Raw genomic sequence first — 11,125 nt, 5'->3', positions numbered from 1 at the left:
TGTGAAATTTTCCCATGATTCTTTTCTTATCACCTTTACTCTTCATTCCAAGGGTGTCACAGAGCAGTTTTTCACTATTCTTTAAGAGGCATGGAAACATCTTGAGGCTGAGGTCACTATAATAACTAGCACCATCTTCTCACTTAAAATTAAGATATTAAAACTCAACTCCAAGTGGACCAAGTGGCTTGAAACAGACTCTCAAACTGAAGCTGGTATGCTTGATGGCATGATGTGAAGGGAAGAACAGGAGGACAGACCAGGATGCCTAGTTCCAAGCTTTACCTCTGACTAGATGTGATCTGGAAAACTAGAGAATCTAAATGCAGGTGTGGTAGTGCACACCTTTCATCCCAGCCTCTGGAGGCTGAAATAGGAGGATCATCATGAGTTCCAGGTCACCCTGGGATTCAGAGTTCCGAGCTGAGCTACATTGAGACTTTGCCTCAAAAAACAAACAAGAAAAAGCAATAAAAAATAAAAATAAAACAGGGCTGGAGAGATGGTTTGGTGGTTAAGGTTCATGCAAAACCAAAGGACCCAGGTTCAATTCTCTAGTACCCATATAAAGCCAGATGCACAAGGTGGAGCATGCGTCTGGATTTTGTTTGCAGTAGCTAGAGGCCCTGGTGTGCCCATTTGATTTCTCTCTCCTCTTAAATAAATAAATATTTAAAAAAATATTTTGTACATATGTATATATTTTATTATATTTATTTATGCATATATATATATATATATATATATATAATTTGCTGCTTCTTCAGTAAACCAGACAAAGTGAGGCCTGTCTTTCAGTGTTATAAGGCCTACATGGAATAATGAAAGCTAAATCTGATATGTACTAAATGGTCCATTAAAGTGTTTCTTTCCCCATGTTTCTAGTTAGGCATTACAAATTGGAGAATCATTCCACTAAGCTTCACTCTGAAGTTTGGGGTTACTGCTTGACTCTAGAATTTGTGTTTGTTGATTTTATTTATTTAGATTAGGAGATTAATCTGCTCTGAGTTTATTTTTGGTAGGTGGTATGTGGCTAGGAATTTATCCTTTTCTCCTACATTATCCAATTTTGTGAAGTAGAGGTTTGAAAATATGTCCTGATGATTCTTCCAATTTCATTGATATCTGTTGTGACCAATCCTTTTTCATTTCTGATTTTACTAATTTGAGACTTCTCCTTTTTTTCGCTTGATAAAATTGGCCAGGGGTTTATCAATCTTGTTTATTTTTTCAAAGAACCAGCTCTTCATTTCATCACTTTTTTTGTTATTTAATTTTAAGGAAAATAATTGAGAATATGTTAATGAAACTTGAGACATATGCCATCTTCACTCTGAGTGATGAAATAAAAAATTGTTCATGTAGATTGCAATATCTTTGAACATGGACAAGAAAAAATTCCTATTAAGAAAACTGAAAATTACTGAATAAGTAACTTGGTTGGGGCACTGTGAGATCTGAAGAGAAGTATGGGGTAAGAAAAATATAATTCTACTTGTAAATTGAATTGATAACTTACTAAAACACTGGGGACATTGGGTTCAAGTTGCTACATCTGGATCCTCCACATTTCATATTTTTTCTATCAGCATAGAAAATGAAAAAAAACAGAGCTTAAGAATCAAGCTATAAGAAAGTAAAGTAATGCTTCATTATTTATATTATTATAGTGGAGTAGCAATTATAACTCAGTAGTATAATATTTTCTTAGCTTGTGAAAGATTTGAGTTTGATACCGAGGATTGCAAAAGCATTGTGTGTATGTGTGAATTATAATTATGTATTTAGGTAAAAACTTAATGAACATTATGGAAAGTGTTCCTTTTTACAAATATGTCAAAACTCTTGAGTGTAAGTAAAATTGGGACAGTTGTGATATAGGCATAACAATGTCTATTCCTGTTGCCATCCTACCTACCGATACATGGTATTTTTACACTTAAAACTTTTTGCCCTTCAGGTTTTGTATATGTAATGAGATCATCATGTTTTGGTTTTTATAGACATTTCTCTTGACTACTAATGATCAACTCTCTGTATTATATACTTAGTGTACTAACATTTACTTCTTCCTATCACTATTGTCCTCTCCTGGTAAGTACTTGTCCAAATATTTAGCCAGTATTTTTTTTTTCCATTGCACTTGCATGTTTTATTCTTAATTGGCCAGGGAAAACTTAGTGTTATTTCTTGTGCTTTGCATATGCAATGAAGATTTGGTCCTCAGCCTGTGTAAACTGGATCACGAGGTTGTCTACTTTATCACTGGACTAATCCACTGAGGAGTTCATGCTGGATGGGCTGTAAGGAGATGGTCCTTGATTGGAAGAAGCAGGTAGCTGGAGGCCTGACTTTGGAGAGCATGTCTTGTCCCTGGACTCTTTCTGTCTTTTTTTTCCTGGCTTTCCTGAGGTGAGAAGTATTCCTCCACCACAGCTTCCTACCATGAGGTTTTCGTCTTACCACAGGCCTAAAAATAATGGAACCTGACCATGGACTGAAACCTCTGGAATTCTGAATCAAAATAAATCTTTTCTCCTTTAACTGGTTCTGTCCAGTATTTGCCACAGTTATGAAAAGTCTGGTGAAATTACTACTAGTTTATTCATTATTTGTTGAGTGTTTTCTATCAGTGTTGTGTCTATCTTCTCACTTCTTTGACATGTCTTTCAACAAGATTTCAAGTTTCTTATAATTATAAGGAGTTATCCCAGGACCATTCCTTTCTCCTTTGTGTTACCAGAAATCAATTTTATCATTTTCTAAATTTTTAACTGACACATCATCTCAAAGACAAATGTAACTGAAGTCATTCTTTATAAATGTTATATATATGATACACTCCATGAATATAGTGATTTATTCATATATTTTTTGTGCCATACAAATATAGCTAAGCAACAAAACATTTACTGTAAAGCACCATTTTCTGATTTAATATCCCCATTCTAAAATGCTTTCTACAGAACCTTATCTCTTGGAATTCAAGGCCTACATTCCCTCTTGCTCACGTTTTCACCATTGTATCTGTCTATTATCCTGTGGTTTCTTTGCCCATTAATCTGTCCATGTACATTTAGTTCGACTCCATACCATAGATACTGTGAATTGTGTGACAATAAACAAACAGTGAACACAAACATTTCTTTTTTGATACCAAAATTTCATTTGAGTATATAAAGTTGGAAACCAATGGGAGGTTGTGGAAATACTGCTGTGGGACTGTCCAAAGTGAAATGTGAAAAACATTTAAGCCTCTGTCCTCTTCTCACTCATTTGTTCTTGATTTCTTTTAATTTTATTTCCAAGTGACATTTAATATTTGCACTTATGGGGACTGTGTTGTAATTTCATGCATGGATACAATTTTGTAAGATCAAATTGAGGTAAATAGCATTTTGATTTCCTTAAAGTGTATTATTTCTGTTTTGAAAATCCTTCAGCCTTCCTCTGTTACCATGTTGTATTATATGCTCTATTGCCTGGGCTTCTGTCTTGACTTGCATCCTTCCCTCATGATTATGTCAGTCACTATGTCACAGAGACAGCCACACGGTCCTATGGAAAATTTCCCATCAAAAGCCCGAACCAATTTGCCAGACATGTTAATGAGCCATATTGGAAGTGGATCCTCCAGCCCACGAAAGCCTTCAGCTGACCAGTCCTGGCCAGCTTGTTGACCATGACTTCATGAGAAAACCCTAGCTAGAACCACCCAGGTAATCTGATCCTGAAATTTTGACCTGTAGCTACTATATGACATAGTAGATGTTTGCTGGTACTGTAAGACACTGAAGTCTGTGGTGGTACTTTGTGTCTGTAGAAATAAATAAGGGATATAATTACTATACATATGCTAAAATTTTTACTTAATTCAAATTTAATGTACGTTATTATGTTACTGTATCTTTTAAAACAATTAAGTAACTGGTGGTCTCATCAGGATGTCTATCAATGTAACAAGATGCATGTAGTAAACAAATTCAGTTCATAAACCCTTGCTACTACATGCAGTCACCAGACACTGGGGGAGAACCATTGTATGAGTGGCAGGGACTGACCAAGCAACAATGACAGCAAATCTCTGCTGTGCTCCAGTAGAAAAGGTCCTTCCCTTGAACTGCTACTTTCATGCACAGAGCAGGTCTTCTGGAGGCTCTGTGTAGTTTGAGTGCAGTCATACCTTATAGAACACATCTGGAAAGACATAAATCCCATCTGGTACCTCATTGACTCTAAAACTTTTATGCACTCAGAATGTGGATGAGGAGATTAAAGAACGGATGTTTTGAAAAAAAATATTTATCCACCCTCCAATTACTTAATCTTTTTATTCCCTCTATACCTGGTCTTCTCTTGCCATCTCCCCTTTAAAGTCCTTCCACTTTTATTCACCTATCAACAGAATCTGCTCTCAGAGAAAATCTTCTGTTAGCGATAGGGGAAAAATGTAAATATTTCAACAGTCGGTATTCAAACTATCTTTTTAGTATTTTCTCTCTTTTTACTGACCCAGGCAAATCCTTTACTATACTTAAAATTCCTCTTGCCCATCCTTGTGGTGGGCGGTGTTGGAATTGCCGGCTGATCCCTGTGTCTGGAGGATCCCAAGTTAAAGGCCATTCTCAGTCTCAGCAACATAGATGCAGACCACCCTCGGCTACGCAGGGAGGCCTTGTCTTAAAACAAATACCCACACGCACACACACATGCACAAGCACGTGTGCATATATCCCTTCTTAGACTTGATCTATTTATGCTTTGGTGGCTCCACTTGGGTCATTTCTTTTCATAAGGGACTCCCTCCTCCTACCTCATGCAAAATTTTTCATTCTTCAAAGGCCAGCTCTGAAGCACGACCTCTGAAATCCCTCACTGTCCTGGCATCACCTGTTTTACTTTCTCCCAGCTGCAGTCGTCATTTGAACCACCCCTTTGCTCCTGGATCTTAGAGATTTCCTAGTTTGCCGTTTTTTCGGATCCTTACTCCAGATTCGCGACCTCCCTTCCCCGGGCACCCTAACCACACACACTCACCTGCCTTGGAAGACTTTGGAGGCAGCAGTGTGTCAGCTTTGCCTTCCTCGCTGCTGTCAGGAGTGTTATTTGCCCTTAGTAATCCCTGCGCAGGAGAAGACGACCCAGGAGGAAAGAGAGAAGCACTTCTAGGGGCAAGATGGGCCTCTGGCGGGTGTAATAGCCCGAAGCCCTCCAGGGGGCAGTAAAGAACTAGCATGCCTGCAGAAGTATTTCGTCCTCTCAGATTTGTCACACGGTTCATAGGTGTGAAAACTCAACGCAGAAAGTGGAAAGATGGAAGCTGGAATTCATTCTGAATAATGATTAGCAGCGTGATGATTCAGGGCACGGGGAGATGGTAATCCGAAGCCCATTGAAGAGTAGCAGGAAGGTCAGGAGACAGGATTTCTTTTATTTTATTTTTTTTCTGAGGTAGGGTCTCACTCTAGCTCAGGCTGACCTGGAATTCATTATGTAGTCTCAGGGTGACCTTGAACTCATGGCGATCCTGCTACCTCTGCCTCCCAAGTGCTGGGATTAAAGGCGTGAGCGCCCAGGCCCCGCATAAGATTCAGGTTTTGAGAAGAGAAAGAGCTAACTCAGAGACTGGCAAACCAAGACACAGGACTCTGACTGAAACAGAGTGGTAAAATCAAATTCTCCACAAATTTCTTTTTGTTTAAAAAATATACACTGTAATTTATCTACAATATTCAAAATTCAGGCAAAATATCAAAGCATTCTGAGACATCTTAAAAATTGGTAATTCTTCAGGAGCAAATATGGTTTATTCTGTAAATATGTAGATGTAGTTCTACATTAAGAATATTCTAGTTAAGGGAGCTGGGGAGATAGTAGTTAAAGGAGCTTGCTTGCAAAGCCTGTGAGGCCTTCAGTTCCCCAGGCACCTAGGTGAAGCCACGTGGGCATTTTTTTGCAGAAGCAAGAGGCCATAATTCTCACCCTCACATCACATGTGCAAGTAAATATAAACAATTTTAGAAATAAGTGTTACAGTGCAATCATAAGGGAGATTTATGTATGTAAGAAGAAAAATCATATGATCCTTTATATATATTAAAAATTTATTTTTATTTATTTAAGAGTGACAGAGAGAGAAAGAGGGAGGGAGGGAGAGAGAGAGAGAGAGAGAGAGAATGGGCACAACAGGGCCTCCAGCCACTGCAAATGAACTCCAGATGCATGCACCCTCTTGTGCATCTGGCTTACGTGAGTCCTGGGGAATTGAGCCTCCAATCGGGGTCCTTAGGCTTCATAGGCAAGTGCTTAGCCGCTAAGACATCTCTCCAGCCCTTATATACATTCAGATGTTTTATATTCTTTGTGTGTGTGGTGTAGTGCACAGATGCATGCCTCCAGGCTATTGCATGTACACTGAGGAGGTCAGGGGAGAATATCAGGTGTCCTTCTTTTATCTCCTCCCATCCTTGGATTTTTTGATTTTTTTTTTGAGATAGCAAGGGCGGGGGTAAGGGGGAGTGAGGGGGCATCTCTCCCTCAACTGGAACTGCCATGAGTCAGTGAGCCACAGTAGTTCTGTGATCTAGGGTTACAAATGTGGACATGCAAAGCCATATAGCCATATAGTGGGTCCTGGGGAGTTGAACTAGGCAGTTTCTGGCTCAAGGGACTTTGTGCTCAAGCAGCAAGTGCTCTTCTTAACTGCTGAGCCATCTCCCCAGCCATAAAATGTCTTTTTTAAAATATTTATTAGTTATGGACATAGCTAGTATGTAACCAGTACATATTAGTACCATCCTTTCCCTCATCCTTGCCCCTTTTCCAAAGGGACCTATTGCAGTCTGGTTCACATTTCTGGCAGAAATCACCTGACCAAAAGTAACTTGTGGGGAAAAAAGGTTTATTTTGGCTTACAGACTCAAGGGGAAGCTCCATGATGACAGGGAAGATGACAACATGAGAAGAAGGTGGACATCACACCCCTTGCCAACATCAGGTGGACAACAGCATGGGGAAACTGACTATAACACCCATAAGCCAGACCCCAACAATACACTGCCTCCAGGAGGTTTAAGTTTTCAATTGCCATTAGCTGGGGAGACTAGCATTCAGAATGCCTAAGTTTATGGGGGACACCTGAATCCAACCACCACATTCTGCCCCTGGCTCCCATAAACGGATAACCACCCATGATAGAAAATGCAATGCATTCAGTCCATCTTTATAAGTCGCCATAGTTTTTATCAATCCCAATGATGTTCAAACATTCCCATAGTTCAAGATCTTTTAACTGAGTCATAATACCCCCCAAATCCCCCTAAAACCCATAACGGCACAGAATAAACTTTCACACTGCAAAAGATGGCATTGGGCATAGCAAAAAAAAAAAAAAATGTTCAGCCAATACAAGATTTAAAACAACCAGTACAAACATCAAATTCTTTAGCTTCAAGTCCAACAATTCAAGTCAATATCTAATTACCAAGTCCACTTATTCTTTTTTTTTTAATTATTTATTTGAGAGCGACAGACACAGAGAGAAAGACAGATAGAGGGAGAGAGAGAGAATGGGCACGCCAGGGCTTCCAGCCTCTGCAAGTGAACTCCAGACGCATGCGCCCCCTTGTGCATCTGGCTAACGTGGGACCTGGGGAACCGAGCCTCGAACCGGGGTCCTTAGGCTTCACAGGCAAGCGCTTAACCGCTAAGCCATCTCTCCAGCCCCCAAGTCCACTTATTCTAACCAGCAAAATGTCCCTGGAGTTCCAATTCCACCCCTCCATAGGCTACTCACAGTCCTGGAAAACTTCATCCAGGGCTGGCAGCTCTCCTTAGCAGCCATCTCATGGTTCCATCATATCCACTGTGTCTCCACTGCAAGCCACGGTTCATCCACATGACACCACTGCGTCTCAAAGCAGGTATCCAGCAATGGAAGTGGAAATGGCCATTTCCAAAACACAAGAGCATGTTGCAAACTCAATGACCCTCTTTTTCCTGCATTTACTATACCCCACAATACCAGGTAGGGTGCTGATTTGTTAATCCAGGAGGGAATAAAGCAGACTTTGAAGAACAGGACAGTCCTTGAGCACTCAGGCCCCTTTAAAGGAGTCTGAATTCTTCCTGTTGTCCCAGTGTAGATCAGCTGGCCCAATCTCCAAGGTTGTAATCTCTCAATTGCAGTTGAATGGGCAGAAATTTGGGCCCAAATATTTCATTTCTGTGCCATACTTCTGCACAAACCAGCCTATGGGCATAAGAGAAAGCATCTTTCTCATCCTCAGAAGCCAAACCTCACAGTCCATAGTTCTTATTACATTCAAGTCTTTCAACTCTGACCAGAATAGTTTATCAAGCTATACCCACAGCACAAGGTGTCTCTTAAGCTGAGGTTTCAAATCATTCTACATTCCTCTTGAAAATCAGATCCAAAAGGCCAAATCCACACAGTCAGGTGTCTAGCAGCAACCCCACTCCTCGGTACCACTTTACTGTTTCAGTCAGGTTCACACTGCTGGTAGAAATCACCCAACCAAGGGCAGCTTTGGGAAAAAAGAATTTATGTTGACTTTCAGGCTCACAGGGAAAATGATGACACGAGCAGAGGGTAGACATCATCCCCTGGACAACATCAGGTAGACAATAGGAACAAGAGAGTGTGCCAAACACTGGCAAGGTGACACTGGCTATAACACTCATAAGCTTGCCCCCAACTGCCTCCTGGAGGTGTTAATTCCCAAATCTCCATCAGCTGGGAAGACTAGAATTCAGAATTCTTAAGTTGATGGGGGACACCAGAATCAAACCACCACATCTGCCATTTGAAGGTGTTGAGTGTCCTCAGTGTCTATCTCCTTCACCCTTGTGCTGGTAACAGGTTCACTGAGAAACCAGCACTCTTGCTCATTTCCTTTGTGGTTTCAGCTGGGACTGAGGTGGAGTGAACTGTGTCATTTATCTCCTCAGGTCCATCTCCTGTCTGAAAAAGAGAAGCAGATTATCCAATGGAGAGTGAAGTCAGCACCAGTTAAATGGGACAACCATTATTAATTTAGAGGGAATTTAAAGACCCTTTTATAGCTCAAGATTAATAGGAACTTGACAATGGGAAGCAGAATCTGCATATGATTCTGACTTGCTTCCCAGTTCCAGCTATATGGTTTCCTTTCCACTGAGCAGATCTGTTAGCCAATTCAAGAGCAGTTGGTTACCCACCATGGCTGTGTGCCATTATTGCACTTGTGTGAGCATCGCATCAGGTTGTTTGCTTCTCAGTAGCTTAGACATCGGGTTACTTAGACAGATGTTGGCCACTTTCTCCCAGTAGCTCATGTAGCACCTTCCAGCACTATATGGACTGTCTGGGAACTGGCTGTCTTCTGGATTCCAGCCAGGTCTCTCCATAGTCCATCCCAACAGTGTATGCTGTCTTCATTATTTAAATCCAACACACATTCTTAACATATAACACTTAATAAAAATTGCTTCTCGGTCTTTTGGCCAAGATCATGTTTAGTGTCTGTTCTTATCAGTTTAATAACACTTAATAATATGCTTTCTTATCATGATAATACTACATGTAGTGTATTATCAGTGTAGACAACTTATGTGATAGTTTAAATCAGATATACCCCAGAAATTCACGTGTTTTGAATGCTTGGTTCTCAGCTGATGGTAATTTGGAGCTTACTGGAGGAGGGATGTTGTTGGGGGCAGGTTTAGGGAGTTATAACCAGCATCCCCTTGCCGAGTTCTGCTCATTCTCCTGCTGCTCCTTCTACATGCAGTGACATGGAGGTTAGGTCTAGCCTCTGCCTCATGCCATGTTTTCCTCTGCCATCATGAAGCTTCCTTTCAAGACTGTAAGCCAAAATAAATACTTTCCTCACATCAGCTGCTTTTGGTCAGGTGCTTTGTGCCAGTAATATGAAAATATGTAGCTAAGTACAATAGAAAAACATTAAAACATTCCTGAGGAACACACACACACACACACACACATTTACTTTAGGATACTATGTTCTTGGACAGAGAGATTCAAAATTGTAAAGGTTTCAAGTGATCCCTGAAATAATTTCTAAACTTATTGTCTTCTTAATATAATATTCCTAGATTTTTTTTTAATCCCTTTGACATCCTTCTTCTGATCTCAAAGAAATCAGTTTGTTTTGACAAATGAGGTAACAAGTTCTCAATGTTTCTTCTGTCCTGCTAGTGCGTCTGAATTTGGCTAGTAGAGCAAGGCTATCTAAGTACATAAATAAATACAATCTCAATGGAAGGAAGAGAGATGAGGGAAGGAATAAGAAAGAGCTTATAAATTCAAAAGGTTCATGGAAGTGACATAGGACACAAATAGCTATGAAATTTCTTAGACAGAAAGAGAAGTGAAATTGTCTAACACTATAGCACATTATCACCCTCCTATAACACCATTCTGTGGTGTGTAAGTATAAATATTGTAGAGATGAGAAAGTGAAATCTATGAATGAACTTGAATGCATGTAGAAATTTATCCTAATTACATACCTGACATCAATGGGATCAGAATGTGTTTTTAAAGGAACGTTGAGACCCATGGCTGCATTTGGAGATTTCCTAGGGGCAGTCACTCTAGGGCAATGTTTCTTAACATGTATTTTTCCAAACACCTTATAATAAAAACTAGTTATAAGTGGAAACACCATTTCTGGGGTTTCATATGAGTCATGAGCTGAATCAAGAACTTTTACCAAAGTTCTTGAGAATCTGAATCTTAAGAGGCTTCCCAGGCAACTCTACAGACATAAATTTGTAAAGTGTTGTTTTAAAGGGTTAGACCCAGCTACGAACAGTACAACATTGACTATGTCTCTTTACCTCTGGGCTGGTGGTGTCTGTCCTGCTACCTCACCTCTCGGTAGTTTTTTCCCTCCATTTGAGTCAGCAACTTTCATCTCTATTTCTGAGCAATTGCAGACAATAGTCAAGTTACTCTTCCCTATTCTGCATAGCATGGATACATAAAACTCTATTTTAAGCTCTTAGTTTAGCTGGATGAGGTTGGGATTTCAATAAAGAAATGTTTGGTAGAAAAACAAGATAAATGGAAAGTTACCAAATAGATTTATTGGTTCAG

General features: G+C 39.9%; 1 pseudogene; it reads left to right on the top strand.

Annotated features, from left to right (window-relative positions):
- The first annotated feature begins 9,487 nt into the window (after nucleotides 1–9,487).
- LOC123461751 lies at nucleotides 9,488–9,615 on the top strand (annotated as a pseudogene).
- Nucleotides 9,616–11,125: the final 1,510 nt, after the last annotated feature.

The sequence above is a fragment of the Jaculus jaculus genome, chromosome 6 (assembly GCF_020740685.1).
Source record: "Jaculus jaculus isolate mJacJac1 chromosome 6, mJacJac1.mat.Y.cur, whole genome shotgun sequence".
Classification (NCBI taxonomy): Eukaryota; Metazoa; Chordata; class Mammalia; order Rodentia; family Dipodidae; genus Jaculus; species Jaculus jaculus.
Note: the sequence above shows the minus strand (reverse complement) of the source record. Positions and strands in the feature narration are given on the sequence as shown.